Raw genomic sequence first — 22,223 nt, forward strand, 5'->3', positions numbered from 1 at the left:
TAAAAAACATATGTGTGAAAATAGATCTTAGTTTCTCTGTGTTCTCTCTGTGCCCTTTGTTCCTGAATTCACCACCTATCATTTAACATTCCCCTGGATGCTATTGAATCTAAACATTTGAAATGTTGTCACTGTGTCTCACCACCATCCAACAGTGTCACAAAAATCCTGTGAATCCCAGCCCCTAGATACCTCTAGAATCTATTCCCTTTGCCCTCTTCCCTATTATTTTATGCACCTATAATGATAACGAACAAATATTGCAAATATAATAATGTATTAACGCTGTTTTATTTTATTCTACATTATTTTGTTGCATCAAGTCATTCTATCATTACAACAACTCTATAACATAGCTACATTACTTTTCTACTCTACAGATGAGGAAATTAAGGCACATGTAAATTAGGTAATTGTTTGAGGTCCCCAAACCAAGGGAGAAATCAATATTTGAACCCAGGCCAACTGATTCCAGAGCCTAAGCAACATGGCTCTTTTCCTGCTTGGACTATTACAAGATGCTCCAAAGGGCTCTTCCAAACTACAGTTTCACCCTTATCCCTTTAATCCTCCACAAAGACACCAAGCTGACTTTCTGAAACATAATTCTGAACAAATCATTCTTCTACTTAAAACACCTCAGCGGCTTCCCATTGTCTACAGGGCAAAGCTCAATCTTTTCAGTGAACGTATAACGCCATCTGCAATCTGACCTCACCTCTCCCACCCATGCCATTCATCCCACTCCTTCTACCCCACACTGATGCTCCAGTTATGAAAGCATTGACGCCCCACCCTTGCATGTCTTTCTACCAGAGTCCACCCTCTGCTCACAGTCCTCTTCTCTGAACTAACAACCTTGCACACTCCTGCTCATAGTGCTGCACTCCTTGTGCATGCCTGGTCATCAATGTGACCTCTGCTGTGGAGACTTCCTGAAATGACTTGTCAGAAATCATCTTCCCCTCCTCTGGGTTGTCTGAGAATTTTCTTCTTAACTCTATTGGAGCACATACTTGTGATCTCTTTCCCCTGATTATGAACATGTCAAGGGACAGGATCACATATGTAAGACTTTTTCGTCTCTCCAGTGCCTGCTATATAATGTGGGTGCCCAATATATATTTGTCAAATAATACCCAAATCCTTCTCCTTCATCCCTTACCTTTTTAATAGCACTATCTTTTCCTTGAATAAAAATCATTTGCTTGGAGATATTATCCAGGGATCTTTAATAGAAATATCAACTTTCAATCAGACAGAATTTACACCCAGAGGGATGCTATTTGATAATTTTTCCCTTGGGTCATTTAGAGTTCCTGTGGCTGAATGTCCTGGTAATCTTCCAATTACCAACCCTGCAGCACAGCAGTTCTCAAAGTGTGTTCTGGGGACCACTGGAGTCCCTGAGACCCAGAGGTCTGTGAGGTCTAAACAATTTCACAGTAATACTAGGAACTTATTTGCCTTTTCACTCTTATTCTCTCGTGAGTGTCCAGTGAAGCTTTCTAGAGGCTACCTGACATGTGATGATGTTGTCAATCGATGGCTAATGGAATGTGTGCTTGTGTATGCTCGAGTTTTAAAAATTTCTCAGTTTTCATTTCTAATTCAGTAAATATTGGTAGGTATGTTCCTACATAAAGAAAATCTCTTTGGCCTCTTCAATAATTTTTTGAAGATTCTCAAAAGGTCCTAAAACCAAAATGTCTGAGAAACGCTGCTCTAGCAGTGTGCTGGCCTACAGTGACTCCTAGTGTGCTGAGAAGAATGGCGCATAGAACAGAATGAAAATTCTAAAGATTGCATGTACAGTTTCATTGCATATTTTTAGTGTAACCCGAAATACATTTTTATCATATTTGACCAATGTTGCTAAAAATCTGCTTTCCGGAAAGCAATGTTGACTGTGACCCAGGATGTTGTGCTTTTATAGGGGATTACAAACTACCTGGTGATTAGTTCCAGCATCTGCCCAGGTAGTAAAGTTAAACTGGCTTCCCTACAAGTCTAAGATTTGTCCTTTATAAAAAAATAAGGATGCATACACATTTTCTTTATTCAGGCTCTCGGAGAATTCAGTGATAGTAGATAGTAGTTCTTTCTTTTTGTATTATGCTAATTCCTAAATTAGTCTCTGAGATATGTAATATCTGTTTATACAACCAAGAAAACTTTATAATTTCCAAAATTTTCTTTCATTTAGTCTAAATGTAGAAACTTTTCTCAAGGTTATACCCATTTCAACCAGCTGCTTCACATTCTACATTTATGCACATTTTAAAGTGAATTATCCTGCCCTTGTGTTCTTACATTTTCTTAAATGTAGTAACAAGAATGACTATGTGAAAAAAGTCTATTCTAGGATGAACATTTAAGCTTTCTTTCTAATAATCCAGATTTAAAATTTATGATTTTTCTTATGTAATTTCTTCTTTCACTAAGGCATACACAGAAAGAAGTGCTAAAAAAGATTTCTACTTATTTCTATTTTCTAAAAATATCATGCATACATTTATCTTGGCTAATCTTTCTGCATGTAATTTCAGATAGATTACTTTATAACGCTTTAACTATAATAAAAATCCTTTATGAATTTTCACCGATATTAAACTCATACAAGACATAAAATGCTTACAAAAGAGTGTTTGTTTCCTTTCAAAGTGATGCATTATAAACTTGGGCTAAATGAAAAGACAATGTGACAGAATTCAACAGAAATAATGAATAATTAGAAAATTTAAGTGTTTGATATCTTCTGGCATTTGGGGGAGCCATCAAAAAATTGTGTATTGATTCTAGCACAAAAGTAAGAAAATTAATTTCCTCCCACCACCTATCATTCTCATGGAAATATCTAACTTTTGAAGATACAGCTAGATAGGGTAGGAAAAAAAAATCTAAAAATCGGAAACCACGTTGAGATAAGTCTTGTCAAGTCTGAGCCTTCCAGGATTACACCTAATTCGCAAGCTCATTGCCATGATGTACTCTTTCACACATAGCTGCCCTTTAGGGCTCTGCCCAACCCCACATAGACACCCTGTCGTTTCTCACATTTTCTTGTAATTTGAGGAGATAAATGGTGCCAGCTGGCTCCTGTTTAACTCAAGGCAAGATGATATTCAGCTCTTCAAGAACTTGGTACACACCTCAGAAAACTTGCCAGGAGAAATGAGGAATGATGGGTGTGTGTATTCAGTCTGGGAGAGAGGAAGCGTAGAGGAAGAAATACCTGAATCAAGTTGCTGTAGAAACATTCTTTGGGGATTTAGTAGCCAGATTAGGAATAACACCTTTAAATCCTAACTGAAGCATATGGAGATGGACTGAAGTTCAATACACAAACGTGCAAAACAAATATCTAACATATTTGGGAAAATTTTTACATCAATTTTACTTGATTAAATCACTCATTTTCTCTGTTGGACAGATCAGTTGGGGAAAAAAGGTGGGAGAGGGCTGTAATTACGGTAAATCTTTAAATTGCTTTTCTTATAGGAAAATCTATGTTGAAAGAAATGAGGATATGTGCAGTTGAATATCAACAAATAATAGCTGACTGCTTGAGTGCTTAATATGTGCCAAGTACTCTTCTGCAGGGTTCATGTGGAGTCACTAATTTAAATCTCACACACACTCAATGCTGTGAGTAACAATCATTATCCTCATGTCACAAATGAAATGAAGAAACTGAGGCAAAGAGAGTTTTAGTCCTTTTCCAGAGAGCACAGATAGCAAGTAGTAGCACTGGGATTTGAACCCAGGAAGTCTTGTTCCAGAAACAATACCCTTAGTTATTTCCTATTGTCTCAAGACCACGTATAATGCCAAGATAAAATTTCTTTTGTAACTCTCTCATGATGTTTTATATTCCATAATTTCATATGTTTGAATACTTATTACTTTTAAGTATTCTTTTTTTTTTAATTTTTTATTTATTGCAGTAACATTGGTTTATAACATTGTATAAATTTCAGGTGTACATCATTATACTTCTATTTCTGCATAGATTACCTCATGTTCACCACCCAAATACTAATTACAACCCATCACCACACACATGTGCCCAATTATCCCTTTTGCCCTCCCCCCTCCCCCCTTCCCCTCTGGTAACCACCCATCCAATCTCTGTCCCTATGTGTTTGTTTATTGTTGTTATTATCCACTACTTCTTTATTGTTCTCATTTTCATCACTCGGATCCTCTTGCTTCTTGTGTTGAACAAGTTAAGAGAACAAGCCATGTAACAAATTCCACAGAAAACTCACAGACTAACTTGTACATAATGGTGGCTAGGAATCCATTTTCATAGTGACTAGATCACAGCTTAGCAATCAACACCATAAAACAAGTGTTCCACTATGTCTTCATTCACATGTGTTTTTAAAATTAACATTTAAAAAGTTGACTTTAATTTTTCCTAATGATAAAAATATTGCATGTTTATTGCAAAATTTGGAGAAAATACTAAAGTGCGAGGAAAAGATCCCATGCTGAAAAAAAGATCCCTTCCTGAAAAATCAGCATCTGTTACTACTGTCTGACTCCACAAAGAGATGCCTAAGAATCAAGACTGTCAACAGCAGGTTGAGGAACGAGCTCAATGTTACTGGAATCAGAGCCTGAGAAGACAGGGAGACCACTTAGCCCAATTTGTAGGTTACATAGCGTCCATGGGGTGCTGGTAAACTGGATCTTGGGGGAGTTGGGTGAGTCCTGATTTATAGTGTTTGCTAATTTCCATGGTGTAAATACTTCCACCATGGTTGATTTCAAGACATCAACATATCACTGAATGTTAGGCTAGAGGTACACATCAGCTCTTGAAAACCTGTATAAACCAGACCCAGTATAACACTGATAATGTTCTCTAAGATTCTTGATAATTCTAATTGTCTAGGACTCTTTTAGCCAAGATATTATGGCTCCCATCTCCTGGATGAAGTTCTTTTCCTTCTCTCCTTGCCAGGACACCTGCATTGTCCTGCCAATTGGTTCACCAACATAAACTTGGTCCTCTTCCTGTTCATCCTTCACAAGGCAATCACAGTGACATTTTAAAGATACAAAACTGAACATGCCATTTTTCTAGGTTAAATAAATGCAATGGCTTCTGTGGTAAGCTGAATAATGGCCCCCAATGTCCTCATCCTAATGATCAGAGGCTATGAATATTTTCTTATAGGCAAAAAGGACTTTGTAAATATGGTTAAGTAAGGGTCTTGAGATGAGTAGATTATCCTGGATTGTCTGGGTGGGCCTGCTATAGTCACAATGGTCCTTATAAGAGAGATGCAGGAGAGTTCGGGGTCAGAGTAGAAGGTGATGTGATGACAAAAGGAGAGATTCGAGTGATGCACTTTGCAGATGGAAAAAGAGACATGAGCCAAGGCATACAGGCGGCCACTAGAACCTGAAAATGCAAGAAAACATTCTTTCCCTCTGAGGGATTCTCCCCTCAGAGCTTCCAGAAAGAACTAGACCTGCCAACACCTTGTTTTCAGCCCAATGAAACTGATTTTGGACTTCTGACCTCCAAAACTATCAGAGAATAAATTTGTGTTTAGGCCACGAAGTTTGTGGTAATTTTTGACAACAGCAAAAGAAACCTAATACGTGCCCCTTCCTGTGACACAAAGACAGAAGCCTTTCAAATAGCCTATGCTCCCTATATAGCTTTGCCTCTACGTACTCTCCCATATCAAATCATATCACATGCTCTCATGTTCTTTCTCCTCCAGTCTCACCGTATTTTTTTCAGTCCACTATATTTTCCATGCCTTGGCTGTCACAGGGCTTTTTCCTATGCTGTTATTTCTGCCTTGAAAGCTCTTTCCTTTAATTTTTTTCTAGTTAATTCCTAATCTTTGTCAATTCAAGCATCACTTCCTCAGAAGGCTTTTTCTCAATTGAGCAGAACAAATCTCCATATATATATATATATATATATATATGATAGATACACACACACACCCCCCCAAGAGTATCTCTCTCCTTCACTGTATTTATAGCAATTGGAATTTTACATGTGTTTGTATGATTTTTTATCACCTGCGCTGGGTAGAGTCCATGCTAGTTCTTACCTACCTTTGCATCCTAGGGGCCTGACACATAAGAGACATTTAATAAATATTTGGTATGTGACTGAATATTTCCCAGCTCATTCCTCTCTAACAATTGTGATCAATATACTCTTTGTTCTTTTATCATGCATCCAACCAACATTTACTGAGTCAACTTTACCTAAAGCCCTGATCTCATATATCCATACAATTTCTCAAAAAATGATAAATTTCATTTACAATAATAAGTAAATAGTAAAACAGTTAATCTCTACTGGGAATTTACTGTGTGTCAAGCACTGTAATAAGTGCTTTAAATATACAAGTTCATCCTACCCTTGTAAGATGAGTATATTATAATTATTATTTTCACATCAGAAAAAAATAGGCCTTAGAGCATTTATGTAACTTCCAACAGACCATATGGCTAGAGCTAAATTTAGTATACAGATCTGGCTGACTAAACCTTTCTTTCTTAGCACAATATTATCGTTTGTCCTTTCAAGGCGCCATACTTGTTTACAGGAATTATTTATTTATTTATTAACGTATTCTCTTTTACCCCATTCTCATTCTCTCTCTCTCTTTTTTTTTCACTCAGCATTCTGTTTTTAAGAACTATCCATGTTGCTGTATACACACAGTTCATTCATTCTAACTATTGCCACATTTTATTCAACAATGTATATTTATCATAATCTTACAGAGCCAGAGAGGGCTAATTCTTCTCCAATACCCCTTCCTCCTTCTTCCTTTAGAAGTAGTGGACAGCTGAGAACATGGCTGTCCAGCTAGAAACTACATTTCCCAGAGTTCCTTGAAGCTAGATGTGGCCACATGACTTATGTTCTGAATAATGACAAATGAGTGTCAGTAATTTGTCTTTCCCCTTTTCCCTTCACCTTTTCCCTTCCCCCTTTCCCACTGACTGGAGCCAGAGCAATCATTTTAGACCACAAGGCAGAAATATGTGTTGGGATGGCCAAGAATCAAAATAGGAGTAATGTTTGCCACAGATACCATGGACTGCCATATTAGCCTTGGAGTACTGAGACTCAGATGTCTATTATATGGAGAGATATATAAGATACATTCTGTCTTGTTTAAGCCACTATTATTTTGCCTTTTCTTAGCACAGTTGTACTGGTATTCAAACCAATACATTTATTCAGTCTTCTGGTGAGAGACATTGAGTTTGCTCTAACTCCCCACCACCACACTAATAATGCCATATAACACCTTCACACATTCTCCTTATGAATCTATATGAGACTCTATCTAAGCTAGGTACCCAAGAAGTCGTGGCTTATAAGAATATTTAATTTGACTAAAAACCGTCAGATTGCTTTGCAGAATGACATTTTGTTCTTAATCATTAGCTTATGCTTGCTCCCTCTGAAATATCCCCTCAACTCAACTCTTTTATTTTCTTTCAATGTACAACCTTAGTAATCCCAACCCCTACTTAGTTGTGTAAGTTCTATCAAGGGATAAAAAAAGAGGATAGAGTAAAATTTGTGGGAACACACGGAAAAATGATAATTTTTAAAGATTGGACATAGTTTTTAACAACCCAAGACAATCAAAGACATATTGGTTTCTGAGTATAAATTCAGGCTACAAAATTATAAAAGATTATAAAATTAACCTGTTCTGATAATAAATAGCATATTCATATTACATATTCCTTCATTATAAGATGCAAATCTAAAGTCCAGGCTACTGGAGAACATTTCCCCACTGACCAAAGGAGACTCATTTGGTTTGATTGTCTTGGGTTGTTAAAAACTATGCCCAGTCTCCACCAAGAAGATTTTACTCTAGAAAGCATCACACTTGATGAAGATTTGTGACCTTGGGGTCAGACTGAAGAGCTACCACTGCCTTTACCACTAAGGGGACAGAACTTAGGCAAGTCCCTCCCATCATTAGCCTTTATTTATCTCCCCTATTCATAAGAGAAGCAGACCAAAAACATCTCTAAGCACATTTGCATGCATGCTTCACATTAAAAAATAAAATGACATAAGTGTTCACTAAATCCTAAACACTGTGCTAAGTGCTAGCTACGCCAGGATAAATGTGATATAGCCTCTCCCCTAAATGGTTTTATCCTCTAGGGATCAATGTAGTAAAATGAACAATAATTCAGTACAGCACTGTATCAGATGCCTCTTGTGTCCCCCTCATATTCCTATAAGCCTCACTTCTGATTCTAGCCATGGCAGGACAAATAGTTCTCTGTGGACCTATCAGGGAGCCCACAGAATGTGTGGATTTTGTGTTTCATGTTAGTGCTCACCCCAGATCATCCACTGCAGAGAAGCCATTAAACAGTCAGATGAACAGGATGACTTGCCTTCTAGAGTCATCATATATAATACCACTTTAAAGTAAAGGACCTGTTTTATGGCAAAGAAAGTGAGCGATTGGGCACATGATGACAGGATCCACTAATCCAGCTGTATACTACATCATCAGAAGGAGCTAACCTATAATAAAATGATGACTAAGGTGCCAGCTTGATAAAAATAGTCTGCAATGTTGGTTCCATCGTCCAGATGCAGCATAACTTGAGGCCAAATATCCAGCACTCTGGCCTCAAACGCTAGACTACACGAATCCAGGAATCAAGGGGTAGAGATCGCCTATTTCACCTTTGTTTTCAGTGACCTGAAGAATTGCCGCTTCCTGTCCCCACACCTTAGGATCTTCTCAAGTAGTCACCATAGTTCCCAGGGAAGGAATGCTTCTATCAGAAGATATGGTAAGAATTGTACTGAACCTGAAGTGGCAACTACCACCTGGTCATTTCAAGGAACTCATGCTGGTGGATCAGCTGCCGAAAACAATAACAACGGCAAAAGGAGTTACTCTTAGGTGTAGTTGACACAGACTGCCATGAAGAGCGAGGGTTGCTGCTACAAAATAGGGGCCGACAGAAGCATGTCTGGAACTCTTCACTGGGGTATTTCTTGTTTCCATTCCTGGTGGTGGCAATAAGCAAAGAAGTCAAACAATGGCAAAGAATCTAAAGGCACAAACCCTTCTGGAATGAAAGTCTGGGTTACCCCACTAGGCAAACAACTCAGACCAGCTGAAGTGAGGGAATCTAGAATGGGTAATTGAGGAAGGAGATAGTTGAATATCACTGATGGGCTTGGGATCATTTACAGCTGTGGAAACTGGGGCTTGTTCCACTAATCCTTGTGTGTAAACTATTTGTAGAGATTGAAGACACAAATTTGACTTAATGTAGGCATGAATGGTATGAGCAGTGTAAGAGTTGGACTGTATCAAACACCCTTTTGCCCTAATTCCTCACTTTGGCCTCAGCTCTGCTTCCAGCCATGGCTTCATTGAGCTGTTCAATGTGAATGTCAACTAACAACGCAATGACAACATCTTGCTATTTCTTGGTAAGCAGACATGTGCAGCCTGGAAGGACAGAGGAGTTATCGCAAATAACCGGGGCATATACCTCAATAGGGAGCAGGAGCCAACATATATCTGCATTTCACTTTCAATCCTTAAGTGGAAAATCTGAAAGACATCCTATAACCTTTTTAGAAAATACAGGCAAAATTGGGCCCCAAGTGTGCTCCATGGTGATCAACTTGACTACGCATGCTTATACTGACTTTTTCTTCTTCCTTGTTCCACTCTCTTCATTCCCTCACTCCAACTTCCCGGCATCATCTCCAGCACACAAGTTCTTGGCTCAGCCTCTTCTTGTGGAGAGAACTCAAGCTAATTGATTAAAGTGTATATAATGAAGGGTCTCAACAGCCCTTATCACTATCTTGGTAATTGTTTATCACCTGTATGCCCCTATTAGAATGGAAGTTTCGTGCAAGCATATTTAATGACTTTTCCTAGTGCCCAGAATAGTGTCTGCACATAGAAGCTAACCAAAAATTATTCGTTGAATGAAAGAGTGAATAAATACATGAATGAATCCTCAGTGTGGAGATAATAACACTCTAGGGAAGAAATACCTCAACAGTTCATCGAGCAGATGAAGCCTTAGACTGTCTGGCATGAAAAAAATGTCATGAGTCTTGATCCTCCTGGATGTGGCCAAAGAAGTAGCCAGAGCCAGAGTATACGGGCCCCAAAGGGCTAGATGGATAAGGCCAAGGGGTTGCTGAGACATGAATTGTATGGAAGGACCACTGAAGACCAGATGAGACAACAGATCCTCAGGAACACCTGTGTGGACTGGCCCACCTGCCCTGATGCTTGGTAAAAAGGTAGTAATCAGAATTTAGACTCAAATCCACCAGAACTGGCTGATCCATTTGGAAAAACTGCTCTCTCCTTTGTCTCAGTTTTCTCATCTGTTAAATTGGGATGTGAGGAAAATTGGAGAAAGATTAGAATAGGTCTTGGAAAAGTATCTGGAACATGATATGATATGTAAGCGTTTGTTAAGTGGAATAAAACATATCTCATACATTCAAGCTGTGGAGTGATATTTGACCCATTCTGCATGCAATACAATTATTTTAAAAAGGCAATCTAAATTTTACTAGGCACTGCAATGAAAAGACCATTTAAATTAACTCTTACTTTGCTTCACTCTGTTGAGGCAAATAATTATTGTAGTTAAAAAGTTTGCAAAGAGTCAAAAGTGAGCTATTAATCTAATTACCTGATTTTTACAACATCCCAAACCTACTAGCATTTAGGAAACAAAGGAGTATTTCTGGTAAGTTTGCATTGGGAAGCTAATTGATTCACACTTAACCTCCTCAGATGATGTTTCCCCCCATTCAGGGGCCCGGCACCCCCAAGTTATCACTAGAGGTGCTGATGCTGGAATCTAGAGAGGAGAGGAGAGGAGAAATTCTTTGTTAATCTGATCATGAGGCAGGCCTCTGTACCTCATGCCTGTGGTGTCACACATACAGAGTTCCAGTTGCAAATGGCTTCTGATCACTCGATAATAGGCTGACTGCCTCTGACTGAACCTTGCTGGAAGGAGAAAGTCATGCTGGGAGAGAATTTTCATGTCATTAGTGGCCTGTGTTATAACTCAGGTGGAGGTGATCAAATAGATCTTTCTAGGACTGTGCAATAGCCTCCAACATCTTGACCTCATGCCTAAAGGCTCTTTTTATTTTAAACAATAAATAGGATTTGACTCTACCATAAAGCTTCACACCAGTACTTCTCCAAGGCCATTCAGTGATTATAAAAAGCTTCTGTAGGAAACCTCCTGTAATAAAAGTTGTGGAAAATTCTGATTTTATAAATGAAAACAGGCAATCCCCATCTCTCTCCATATGGAAGTCTCATCTCCTTTGAGCCCCACTTCAAGGCCCACAGTGATCCACCATTATCCTCTGTATAGAGGCAGATTTCTTCCTCTTTGCTCCAAATGCTTTCATCACTATTGTCTTGGAATGAATGAACATTTTTTTCTCATTATAACCTTTTAATACCCAGCTCTTGTATTCCTTTCCAGCCTTCTCTCAACCCTGCCTGCAACCATTCCTCTCCCCACCCCTCCAGCAATCCTAACCTACTTGAGGGTTGTCTCAACTTGCTATGGCTTGATCCTTCTCCCTTCTGCCCCTTTGCACATCATGCCCCCACTTCCTGGAATGTTCTTTCTTCCACTTCCCCCATCCCACATGCTGAGCTCATTTCTGCTTATCACTTGGACTCAGGGAGTGTCACTTAGGCAAAGTGTCCCAAGTCCTACCTGAGTTCTGAAGGGTGAGTCTGTGCATTCAGGTCTCTCACATTTCAGACAATGTATTAAGTTTCTCTTGGAACAACTGGGTGAATTCTGCTCCAAGCAGAACATGTCCTCTTTGTAAATGTTTAATGGCAAATGCAATCGTGCAAACCAAAGAAAAGTTTAGTGGTAGATGAACATTAACTCTTCTAACACATTCTAAACACTTAGACAACTGTGTTGTTTTGTTTTCTTCTGCTGGCTCCTAAGTAAACACAAGGCTGATATTCAGCAAGTATGCACTGATATTGAACTACTCCATACCAGATCCTGACCCTGAGTGTCACCCCCCACCATTGCCTTGGCTGCCTTGCCATTTCACTTCAGATACTTCCAAGAACTCTCCTGCAGCTAAAGGGTTAAAGCTTGGCCCAGCAGGGGGCCTCCAGAACCCAGCCCCAGGGCTCCTGCAGATATCCACTCTAACTGGTTGGTGCTATACTCCTTGTCAAGATATCTTGAATATCGCTCCTGCAGATCAACAAATTTATCCAAGTTCTGAAGAAGCAATTGCAGGGGCACTCTGTTGACAGGTATAATAGCAATGCACAACGAGATAAGCCTGAATGTGACCGAAAATCAAATTTTCAGCTAGAAAAATATTCAATATAGCATCGTGTCATGAGCCAAAATGATCCAAGAGTCATGTTCAAACTACCAAGGAAAGGCAGATAGGATTGGGAAAATGAATGTTTTAAATCCCACATCTGAAATGGTTTAATTGAAATGATCAAATAGAATAAATACCTTTTATCATCAGAAACTTTTATTTACTGCAGCAGTTCACATGCGTAGGTGTCGAAGCACATTTTGGTTTAGTATTTAATAACTTGTCAAACGCGTATTGAGCTTTTGTGAATTTAGATGTATCTGGCATACACAAGAGATAATAATTACAGAGAATTTACAACTGGGGCAGTCTCATCATGGGGCTTATTGGCATAATTAAAGATAATGATAAAAAATTGAAGAGGTGGAGACAAGATGAGGTACAGAAAGATTGTAAAGATGACCTCAAGCTGCCCAATAATGCTTCTGACTGTTAGAGATGTTTAATAGATAATGTTGCTTCCATTGTTGCATTATCTGTGAGAAGTAAAAAGAAATATGTGACAAATAGATCAGAAATGAATAAAATGCAACAATAACGCATACACACAGAGAAATAAGTCCATAAACAAATGTTCTAGGATCCACGTTTATTTAAATGGAATCTACGCTGGCACTGGTGGAGGGGCAATCAGGGGAGGGCGTGAAAGGAAATTTTATCTCAGACACCATTTTCTGAGAGTGGGGCCTTAGGAAAAAGAAGTAGATGGACTGGTGAAGAGAAGGTGGACTTTCAGAGCCCAAGTGGACATGTCAATTCTATGAACAGCTGCTGAGATCCTACCATGTGCCGGGCACTCTGTTCAGCAGTGAGGGATAGCAAGATGCACGCAGTATGAGCCTGTCCTTAAAGAATCCACAATTCAGCAGGGCAGACAAAGAAACACAAATCCCTATCATCTGGTTCAGGCTGTAATGAGTGAGGCAATAGAGAGCTATGAAGACACACAGAAGTGAGTCATTGATTCTGACTGAGAAAATTAGGCAAAAGGGACGTTTTGAGCGTGGATATGGACAAATGAGAAGGGGCCTTACTAAACAGAAAAGGCAAGATGTGATTCAGAAGTGTAAAAACATTTACTTAGAGTGATGGTGAGCTAACCAGTCATATATAAAATCTATACAAAGCAGGGAAGGCTTAAAGAAAGCTTTTTTTCCCCACACTATGAGAACCAAATCAAGGTGACTTGCAGAGTATTTCTACAATATTTTAGAATACAGGGCCATCCAGAGATCAAGTTGTCTCTTTGGTCATAGTACCTATGGCAGCAACACCTGCCTGGTGTATCTGTCTTTGGGACATCCTTCTGCCTTCAGAAGTGCACAGTGGAAACTGGAATCTGTGGCACTGGGGCTGGACAGAAAAAGAGTGGGGTATGGAGAGAAAAGGTAGAATGGCAGCCTCTTCATAGGGGAGAAATCAGGGTGGGAGAAGGGATCTGGGAGACTTGAAAGGCAGCTGGGCTCTGGCACCAGAGAAAGACTACACAGTCTGATACAGTAGCTGCTAACCACACATGGTTATTTAAATTTAAATCAACTAAACTTGAATGAAATTAAAAAGTCAGTTCCTTAGTCCACTAACCACATTTCAAGTACTCAGTAGCCACAGTGACTAGTGGCTACCATACTGATGGGCTCAGATACAGAACATTTCCATCCTCGCAAAATATTCTATTAGATGGTGCTGGCTTTAAAACCATGAGTAAACGAGAAGAGGGTGTTAATAAAGAGATAAGCAGTGATAAAAATGAAAACAAAACAGAACCTAGACAGAAATGGTGAAAAAAGTCCTAAGATTATTAGAGCGCAGGACTGGCCACGTGCATCCAGTGCTGTAACGGAGAATGGACAAATGACGAAAACAGTTAGGAAGGTGGCTCTTCGTATTTCCTCCCCCGCTGAATAAGCTCTGTTTCCTAGCTGTGTGGTCTCAGCCAGACCACTTAAAGTCTTAGAGTTCACATTTTCACTCATAAACTTGCGCTAATAACCTCACTTCAAACAATGTTTTAACGATCCAATGAGATAATGCCGATGAAAGTTCACTGTAACCTGCGTGGTTCTATGTAAAAGTTACTATAACTACTCATTCTGACATATTTTAGTTATTCTTTGACATCTTTATTAATTTTTTCTCTCTCCTTAGATTATAAAAGAATTTGAGAGCTAAAATGCATTATAAATGACATAACCTATGCAAAACTATGATTTTTACTTTTCTGACATCGTAGTTACTTTTTCAATGTTTTCTAATCATTTCTTTCTCATTAGATTGTAAAGTGTTTGAGTGTGTGGAAACTCCAAGACAACTGCTCATTTCTGATAAGGCCAGATTAATAATTTTCAGAATGTTCATGAAAATTATTTAATTTTAATTTGAATAATTTAGTGGTCCGTTTAGTCAAACATTTCAGGGGTACTGCAGATTGGGTTCCTCAGGAAGCAGCCCGAGATGGAGATTAGCATGCAGGATATTAATTAGGAAGATCTTGTGGGGTGTACACCTGTAGAAGGAAGGGAGAGGAAATATGATTGGACAGAGGGCAAAGCTGAGCAGCGTTACAGTCCCAGCTGAGTTGCTGGCAAACCCCAGAGAGCTGGAATTAATTCTTCAGACATGAGGTTAGGGGGTCTCGATGGCCCTGTGTTGATCAGTGTTTTGTTGTATGCTCTCCCTTGATGAGGCATGACCTCAGGTGAAGCAGTGGTTTGCTACCAAGGCAATGCCCAAAAAGGGCTGGCAGCTGAGGGCCATCTTCTGGCAGCACTCACAAATGCTAGGGGGAAGAGTGCTTCCTTCCTTAAGGGTGATCTGGATGGTGCATTGGAGCATTCTCCCCAAGCGATGAACAAAGTGAGTGAAATACATAAAGAAGAAGGAGAAACTGCATTCAGAGATGTTGGAAGAACATCAGAAGTAACAGTTGTCAGGAATGCCCAAGAAAGTGAAAGCTCCAAGAAGAGTGAGCGGCCAAAGGCATGAGACTAAATAGAGGTCAGTAAGGCAAGGATTGGAAAGTGTCAGCTAGATTTGACATTAATTGTTGACTTCAGCAAAAACAGATGCAGTAGAAAGGGGAGAAAGGGAACTGAATGGTGTCAAATGGAGGAATAAATGCAAGATGCCTATTTTTTCGATGAGATGAACTGTGAGATGCAGAAAAATGGGATGGTAATTAGAAGTATGCATAACTTTAAAGGAGGCTTTATTTTATTGTTGTTTTGTCGGAAAGCATATTTTATTGGCTGAAGGCAAGAGCCATTTTCAATAGACAAGTTGAGGGTAAATTGTGGAGGTTGCGAGTGCGGGTGGGGAATAGGGCAAAATTGATGGAACAAGGTCCCTTAGGAAGACATAGAATCCAAAACACAGGATAAATCTCATTCTCTGACATGGGATCTGAGAAGACAAGAATGTGTCTTGGAGAGAGGAAGCTGTAGGGGATAGATCAGGGAAGGAAATTGGGAGTGGTCCCTGCCTACTAACTTCTGCATTCTCTGAGAGTAAGAGGTGGGGTAATCAATTCCAATAGACTGTGAAGTGGTGGAGTGATTTGATTGATTGAACACTGGCAGGATACGTTTCTTTTTTAATCTTTTCTGACAAAGCTTCATTCAACCAACTTGATTTTTTGGTAAGAATCAAAAATGATTCTTGTAATTATTTACTCTGGAAGGCCAACTGGCTCACCAAGAGAAGCCATGTAGCTCAGAGAGTTTGAAAAGAGAGGACAGCACACCAAATGGGTCTCTTTAGGACAGGCAAACAGTCTGTGAGAACGGCTGATCTGTGAATATTGGCCATTTTCACACCAGACCCAGAAAACTGCCACTGAATATCTTTTTGTCCCAGGATCATCATCACTTGTCAAAATGGAAGAAATGCATGGGCCAACTCCGCTGATGTCCATTATTTTATATACACAGACATGGCCAACAGTTTATTTGCATTGAGACTATCTATGTGATCAACAATGCCTTTTTAGAGAAGGACTGAAAGCAGACTCTAGATGTATTTCAGGAGTCCCCTAAATCATATCTGTGCCTATAGTTGATCAGATCTTTCCAATTCCCCATTGACCTACCTCTAACTCATTCTCAAATTTACAGGAAATTGTTTTATTTCTCCATCTAAAAAAGGAAGAAAGAGAAGGAGGAAAAAAGAGAGAGAGGGAAGAAGGGATGGAGGGAAGAAAGGAAGAAAGACAAGCCACAATTCAAGATAACATAACACTACATAGTATTATGAACACAACCTTCCTCCACTCGACTTTCATACAGTCCCCCCACATCTCCACCCCTCACCCACCCTCCCCTGCCCCTGCAGCCACCAACACACAGTGTCAACATGGTACCTTTAAGGAGATGTATTTTTACAACTCCTGGCAACAGATCACTTGTATGCCTTGCCTTTTCAGTAATTTAAAATCCTTAGATTTTCCCGCATTTTCTGATGGCATTAACGTAATAGATTGAGCAGTAAAATGAATAAAAATGTCAAAACAGTTTTTAAAGTTAAAATTTCAGACCTTTCCATATTGTATTAATAGGTAACTCAACATATCACTTTGAAATTTTGCCCGGAATTTTAAATAAAAATGAACGATTCTTTTAAAAAATGTGACAAATGGAAAAGATAAAACAATTCTTAATTTTTATTCTCAATTATTCTTTCTCTCTAGCACCCAAAGACAAGCTACTTAAAATATAGCCATACACTTTGAAACATTTATATTTAATTCAGAAACTTACCTGTTACAATGTTGAATAATATTTTTCAAGGAATCAGTGTTGGTTATTTTATTTTTAACCAAGTGCATATACTTTAGATTTCCTTATTACAGATACATTTGCTTCCACATAGATAAATGTGCCTGTTCTCTTATTCCACCACTACTGTCATTGACTGCAAGGAAAAGACAAGGAGATGTGAAAACCATTCTTAAGAGATTCTGTTCCTTTTCAACTTGGAACGTACTACTGGTGTTTTTAGTATAAACCTAATGCTTGGTGTTTTCTTTCAGACTCAGGCAATCTCCTAGGAAGAACTTTCCTCTGGTTGGAAACAAAAATGAAAGCTTCCCTTGCTACTTAATATTATTATTTATTACATGGCTCAAAACCTTACATCACTATAAATCACTTGCATTTTTATTTTTAACATCTAAAGCAACCTGAATTAGTAATACTTTGGAACAGGTCTGAAAAGTTTGATGGTTGTGCTGCAAAATCACTGCATCACAAGTGCATTAACCAAAACAGCAGAGAAAGAGAGGAAGGATAAGCATGGATGGTTTTCAAAATTGGGGAAAGCCAACCAAATGAACATAATGACATCTGTCTTTTTAAATCTTTGATGAGGAGGGCATCTCAAGAACTGTAGTTTTACTCTTCATGAACTTTAGTTTTTTTGCAGGAATTCTGAACAAAGCCATGTTATGGACTGAATGTTTGTGTCTCCAAAAAGTCTATGATGAAGGCCTAAACCCCAAGGAGGAAGTGGGGCCTTAGGGAGGTAATTAGGTTTAGATGAAGTCTTAAGGTGGGCTCCTCATGATGGGATTAATGTCCTCATAAGAAGAGACCAGAGAGCTTTCTCTCTCTCTTTCTCAACCTCTCTATCTCCACTAAGTGAGGATCCATCAAGAAGGCAGCTGTCTGCAAGTCAGGAAGAGGGCCCTCACCAGAACCGGACCATGCTGGCACCCTGATCTCAAACTTCCCAGCCTCCAGAACTATGAGAAATAAATTTCTGTTGTTTAAGCCACCCAGTTGATGGTATTTTGTTATAGCAGCCAGAGCTGACTAAGACAGGCTACTACTCATCAAAAATAAAACTTCATTACTTTAGCATATAATAAGTCATAAATGGTACACATAGAATGACATATTTAATGGTACCATATCTAATATTTTTTTGTCCCATTTTCTTTCTTCTAGGTTCTCATTGGTGCTATTTCTTTACCTACAAACATGTTTCATTCACTTCTACACAACCTAATTCTACTCAACATCAAAGTCCAACTAAAGTGTCTTCTCCTCTAAAGAGCCTTTTCTTCTCCAAAGTTTTCTAGTCCTTTATCTGTGCCTCTCACAATGTGTTTATTAAGTGGCAACTCCAGTGTGGTAGATAGTCTCTAAGGTGGCTCCCATGATCTCCACTTTCTAGTATTCATACCCTTGTATACTCCCCTACACTCAATTGAGGGCTGTACTTAGTGGCTTGCTTCTAACAAATAGAATAAGGCGAAAGTGAGGGGTGTCACTTCTGGGATTAGATTAAACAAGAATGTGGCTTTCATCTTGCTCACTCTCCCTGGCTCTCTGGCTTGCTTGCTCTGAGCAGCGCCAGCCACCACATTGTGAGCTGCTTTTGGAGACTCCCACTAGCCCAGGAACTCAGTCCAGTAAACTGTGAGGAACGGAATACTTCCAATAACAAGGTAAGCTGCATCTAGATCCCTGCCTCACAGAAACTGTGAGATAACAAACATTTGTTCTTTTAAACTATTATATTTTGAGGTAATTTGTTATATAGCAATAGATAACCAAAATATAGAGCTAGGCTTTTTTTGTGTGTGTGTGAGGAAGACCAGCACTGAGCTAACATCCAATGCCATTCCTCCTCTTTTTTGCTGAGGAAGACTAGCCCTGAGCTAACATCTATGCCCATCTTCCTCTACTTTATATGGGACACCACCACAGCATGGCTCAACAAGCGGTGCCCAGGATCCAAACCGGCGAACCCCCGGGCAGCCGCAGTGGAGCGCACGCACTTAACCACTTGGCCACCAGGCCAGCCCCTACATTTTTTTTAGTATTGTCATTTTTTATTCACATGTCTTCTGCTCACTATTGGCTTGCAAGCATCTTGAAAACAGGATTCTGCTTTGATAAAACGAAAAATATAAACATGAGAGAGTTCACAATGTTCACAAAGTGCCCTCCTTCACCCAGCCCACCAAAGTAAATCCTGAAGTTGCCATCTCACTTTTCTCTCTTCTCATCTTCTCCTCCAACCACATTTTTCCGCATCCACTACACAAAAGTGTCTATTTTACCAGAAAGAGTCAAAGATTTTGTAATGCTACTCCATGGAAGGGATTAGAAAGATGGACCTGTGAGGCTGGAGGAGGAAGGGAAAGACTTAACCAAAAATGTTAAAGAGCTGGGAGGAAGGGGAGCAAGAGAGAATGTAAGTCGTCTAGCTGGGAACTGAGAGGGAGGGTTTTGTTGGTTTGACAAGAAAGATGTGTTTAAAAAGAAGGCCAAAGAGGATATAGTAAAACAGCAAAAACAACAACACTAGCCTATTTAGAATGTTATCCTACAACCCAAACATGGGACCCTGTTCAATAGCCTCACTCATTCATTCATCCAATCTGCAGATATTTATTCAACACACTCTTCCTGGAAAGCCTTCCTGGAGCTTACATTCTGGTGGGAGGGACTGAAAACAAATCAATATAATATTAATTTATGATATAATATGATAGACATATCTACATAATTGATTCTTTTTTGTCTTTTGCTGCAACCAGTATACTGCTTTAACGTAATAAAAGATAATGTTTGTTGGATGAATGAATAAATAAATTAGAACCTACATTTGCATGTTTTAGTAGAAAAAACTAAACTTTTGTTTATTATTATATAAGATGTCTCATGCTATACGTATTAGCTTGCTAGGGCTATCATAACAAAGTACCACAGACCACATGGCTTAACCAACAAAAATTTATGTTGTCACAGTTCTGGAGACTAGAAGTCCAAGATCAAGATGTTGGCCAATTTTTTTTTCTGAGTCCTCTCTCCTTGGCTTGTAGATGGCCATCTTCTTCCTATGTGTTCACATCGTCTTCCTTCTACACACGTCTGTGTCGTAATTTCCTTTTCTTATAAGGACATTAGTCATATTGGATTAGGGCCCACTCTAATGACCTCATTTAAAACTAATTATCTCTTTAAAGATCCTATCTCCAAATACTATCACATTCTGAGGTAATGAGTGTTAGGAGTTCAACGTATGAATTTGGGGGGGACACAACTCTGCCTGTAACACTATATGAGATACAGTCATTTATCTCTGACAAGATAGAGTAATGGTTCAACTTAGGCTCTGCAGTCAGACAGCCTGAGTTTCAGGACTGACTCCACTTAGTTCCTAGCTATGTGATCTTAGGCAAGATAGTTAAGCTCTTTGAGCCTTGGTTGCTCATCTGTAAAACGGGATGACAACAGAGTTTTTATGAAAAGTAAATGAATTAATCATTAAACGTTGTTCAAAAAGTCACTGACAGATAGTGGGAATTCAATAAGAGTTAGCTCTGCATTATCTTATTTTACCATTGGAAAATTTAGATATCAAAAGTAAAATGACCTGCCAAGATGTAAAAACAATTAGCTACACAATAAAGAAGAAAACTCAGGTGTCCTAACCCTAAGAGCAATGCTCTTTCTTTTCACCAGAGCACATTAGTCATGGTTTCCTGGCAGGAAGCACAAGAACCTCCTAATACCTCCCAATGAGAGGCTGGTTTATAATGACTTTGAGGGTTACATTTCATTTTTCATCTTATCAAAATCAGCTTAAGAGACATGTCTGTAAGTATTCACTCCCTCCAGTAGGGAGTAACTACTAAATCTATCCGAATGTAGTTCTACCTTCTTTCCTTCCTTCTTTTGTATGTTTATCAAGCACCAAATATGTAACACAACACAGGCTTGGCACTATATAGATACATATAAGATACACCATTCCTGCCTGTATGGGGCTTAGAGAATAAGGAGGAAGTGGGCATATGAGCACATAATTGTAGCACAGTGTGATGAGAATGATCAGCAAGCCATGAGAGGGGGGAAGAGATGGCACTGAGTCAGACAGGAGGCAAAGATGCTACCAATAGGGCCTTATTATGACTTTCATGAATCCTAGGCCTTTTTACCTTCATGGATCCCTTCTTCCATATATATATAAAGTGATAACTTATGACTGTGTATGTATAAATATGAATATATTAATATTATATTGAAACATTTCCTTCAACCTAGTAGTTCACGTTTTTCCTCTGATTTTAAAAGAAATTAAAACATTTTCAAAAGTCCCTAAAAGTATTGTGGGCCTTTGTCTCTGTCCTTCTGCTGATAAGTTGGTCCTGGCTACCCAAAGGAGTGGCCCTTGAGTTGAATTTTGAAGGATAAATAGTTGTCTAGAGCAGTACTTCTCAAACTTTATAGAACATGCAAATCATCCAGAGTCTTGTTAAACTTCATATTCAGACTCACGATGTCTAGGGTGGAGTCCGAGATTCTGAATACCTAAAAGTTCCCAGGTGTTGCTACCAGTGTTGGGACCAAACTTTAAATAGTAAGAATCTACAGCTATGTTTTCCAATACAGTAGCCACTAGCCATATGAGGTTATTTAAATTTTAATTTACATTAATTAAAATGAAATAATATTAAAAATTCTGTTCTTCAATTGTGCTAACCACATTTCAAGTGCTCAATAGACCTGTGTGACTGTTGGCTACCTTATTAGATAGTGCAGGTATAGAACATTTCTACAATTGCTATTGGACAGAACTTATCTACAGGGAAACAGTGGGGAGGAAATAGGATTTTGGTATAGAAGTACAGGGAGAGGCCAGGTAGGATGAGCCACATGATTGAAGGCTGTCAAGCCAAGTGCAAGAATGCATTTTTGTGAAGTAAAGCAATATTACAGGCTTAAACAGAATACAGTCATCTCAATCCAATCTATTTCTCTACTTCTAGTTGAACCATTCCCACAAATGTGTT

Source organism: Ceratotherium simum, chromosome 20 (genome assembly GCF_057802395.1).
Source record: "Ceratotherium simum simum isolate JZ-2026a chromosome 20, ASM5780239v1, whole genome shotgun sequence".
Classification (NCBI taxonomy): domain Eukaryota; kingdom Metazoa; phylum Chordata; class Mammalia; order Perissodactyla; family Rhinocerotidae; genus Ceratotherium; species Ceratotherium simum.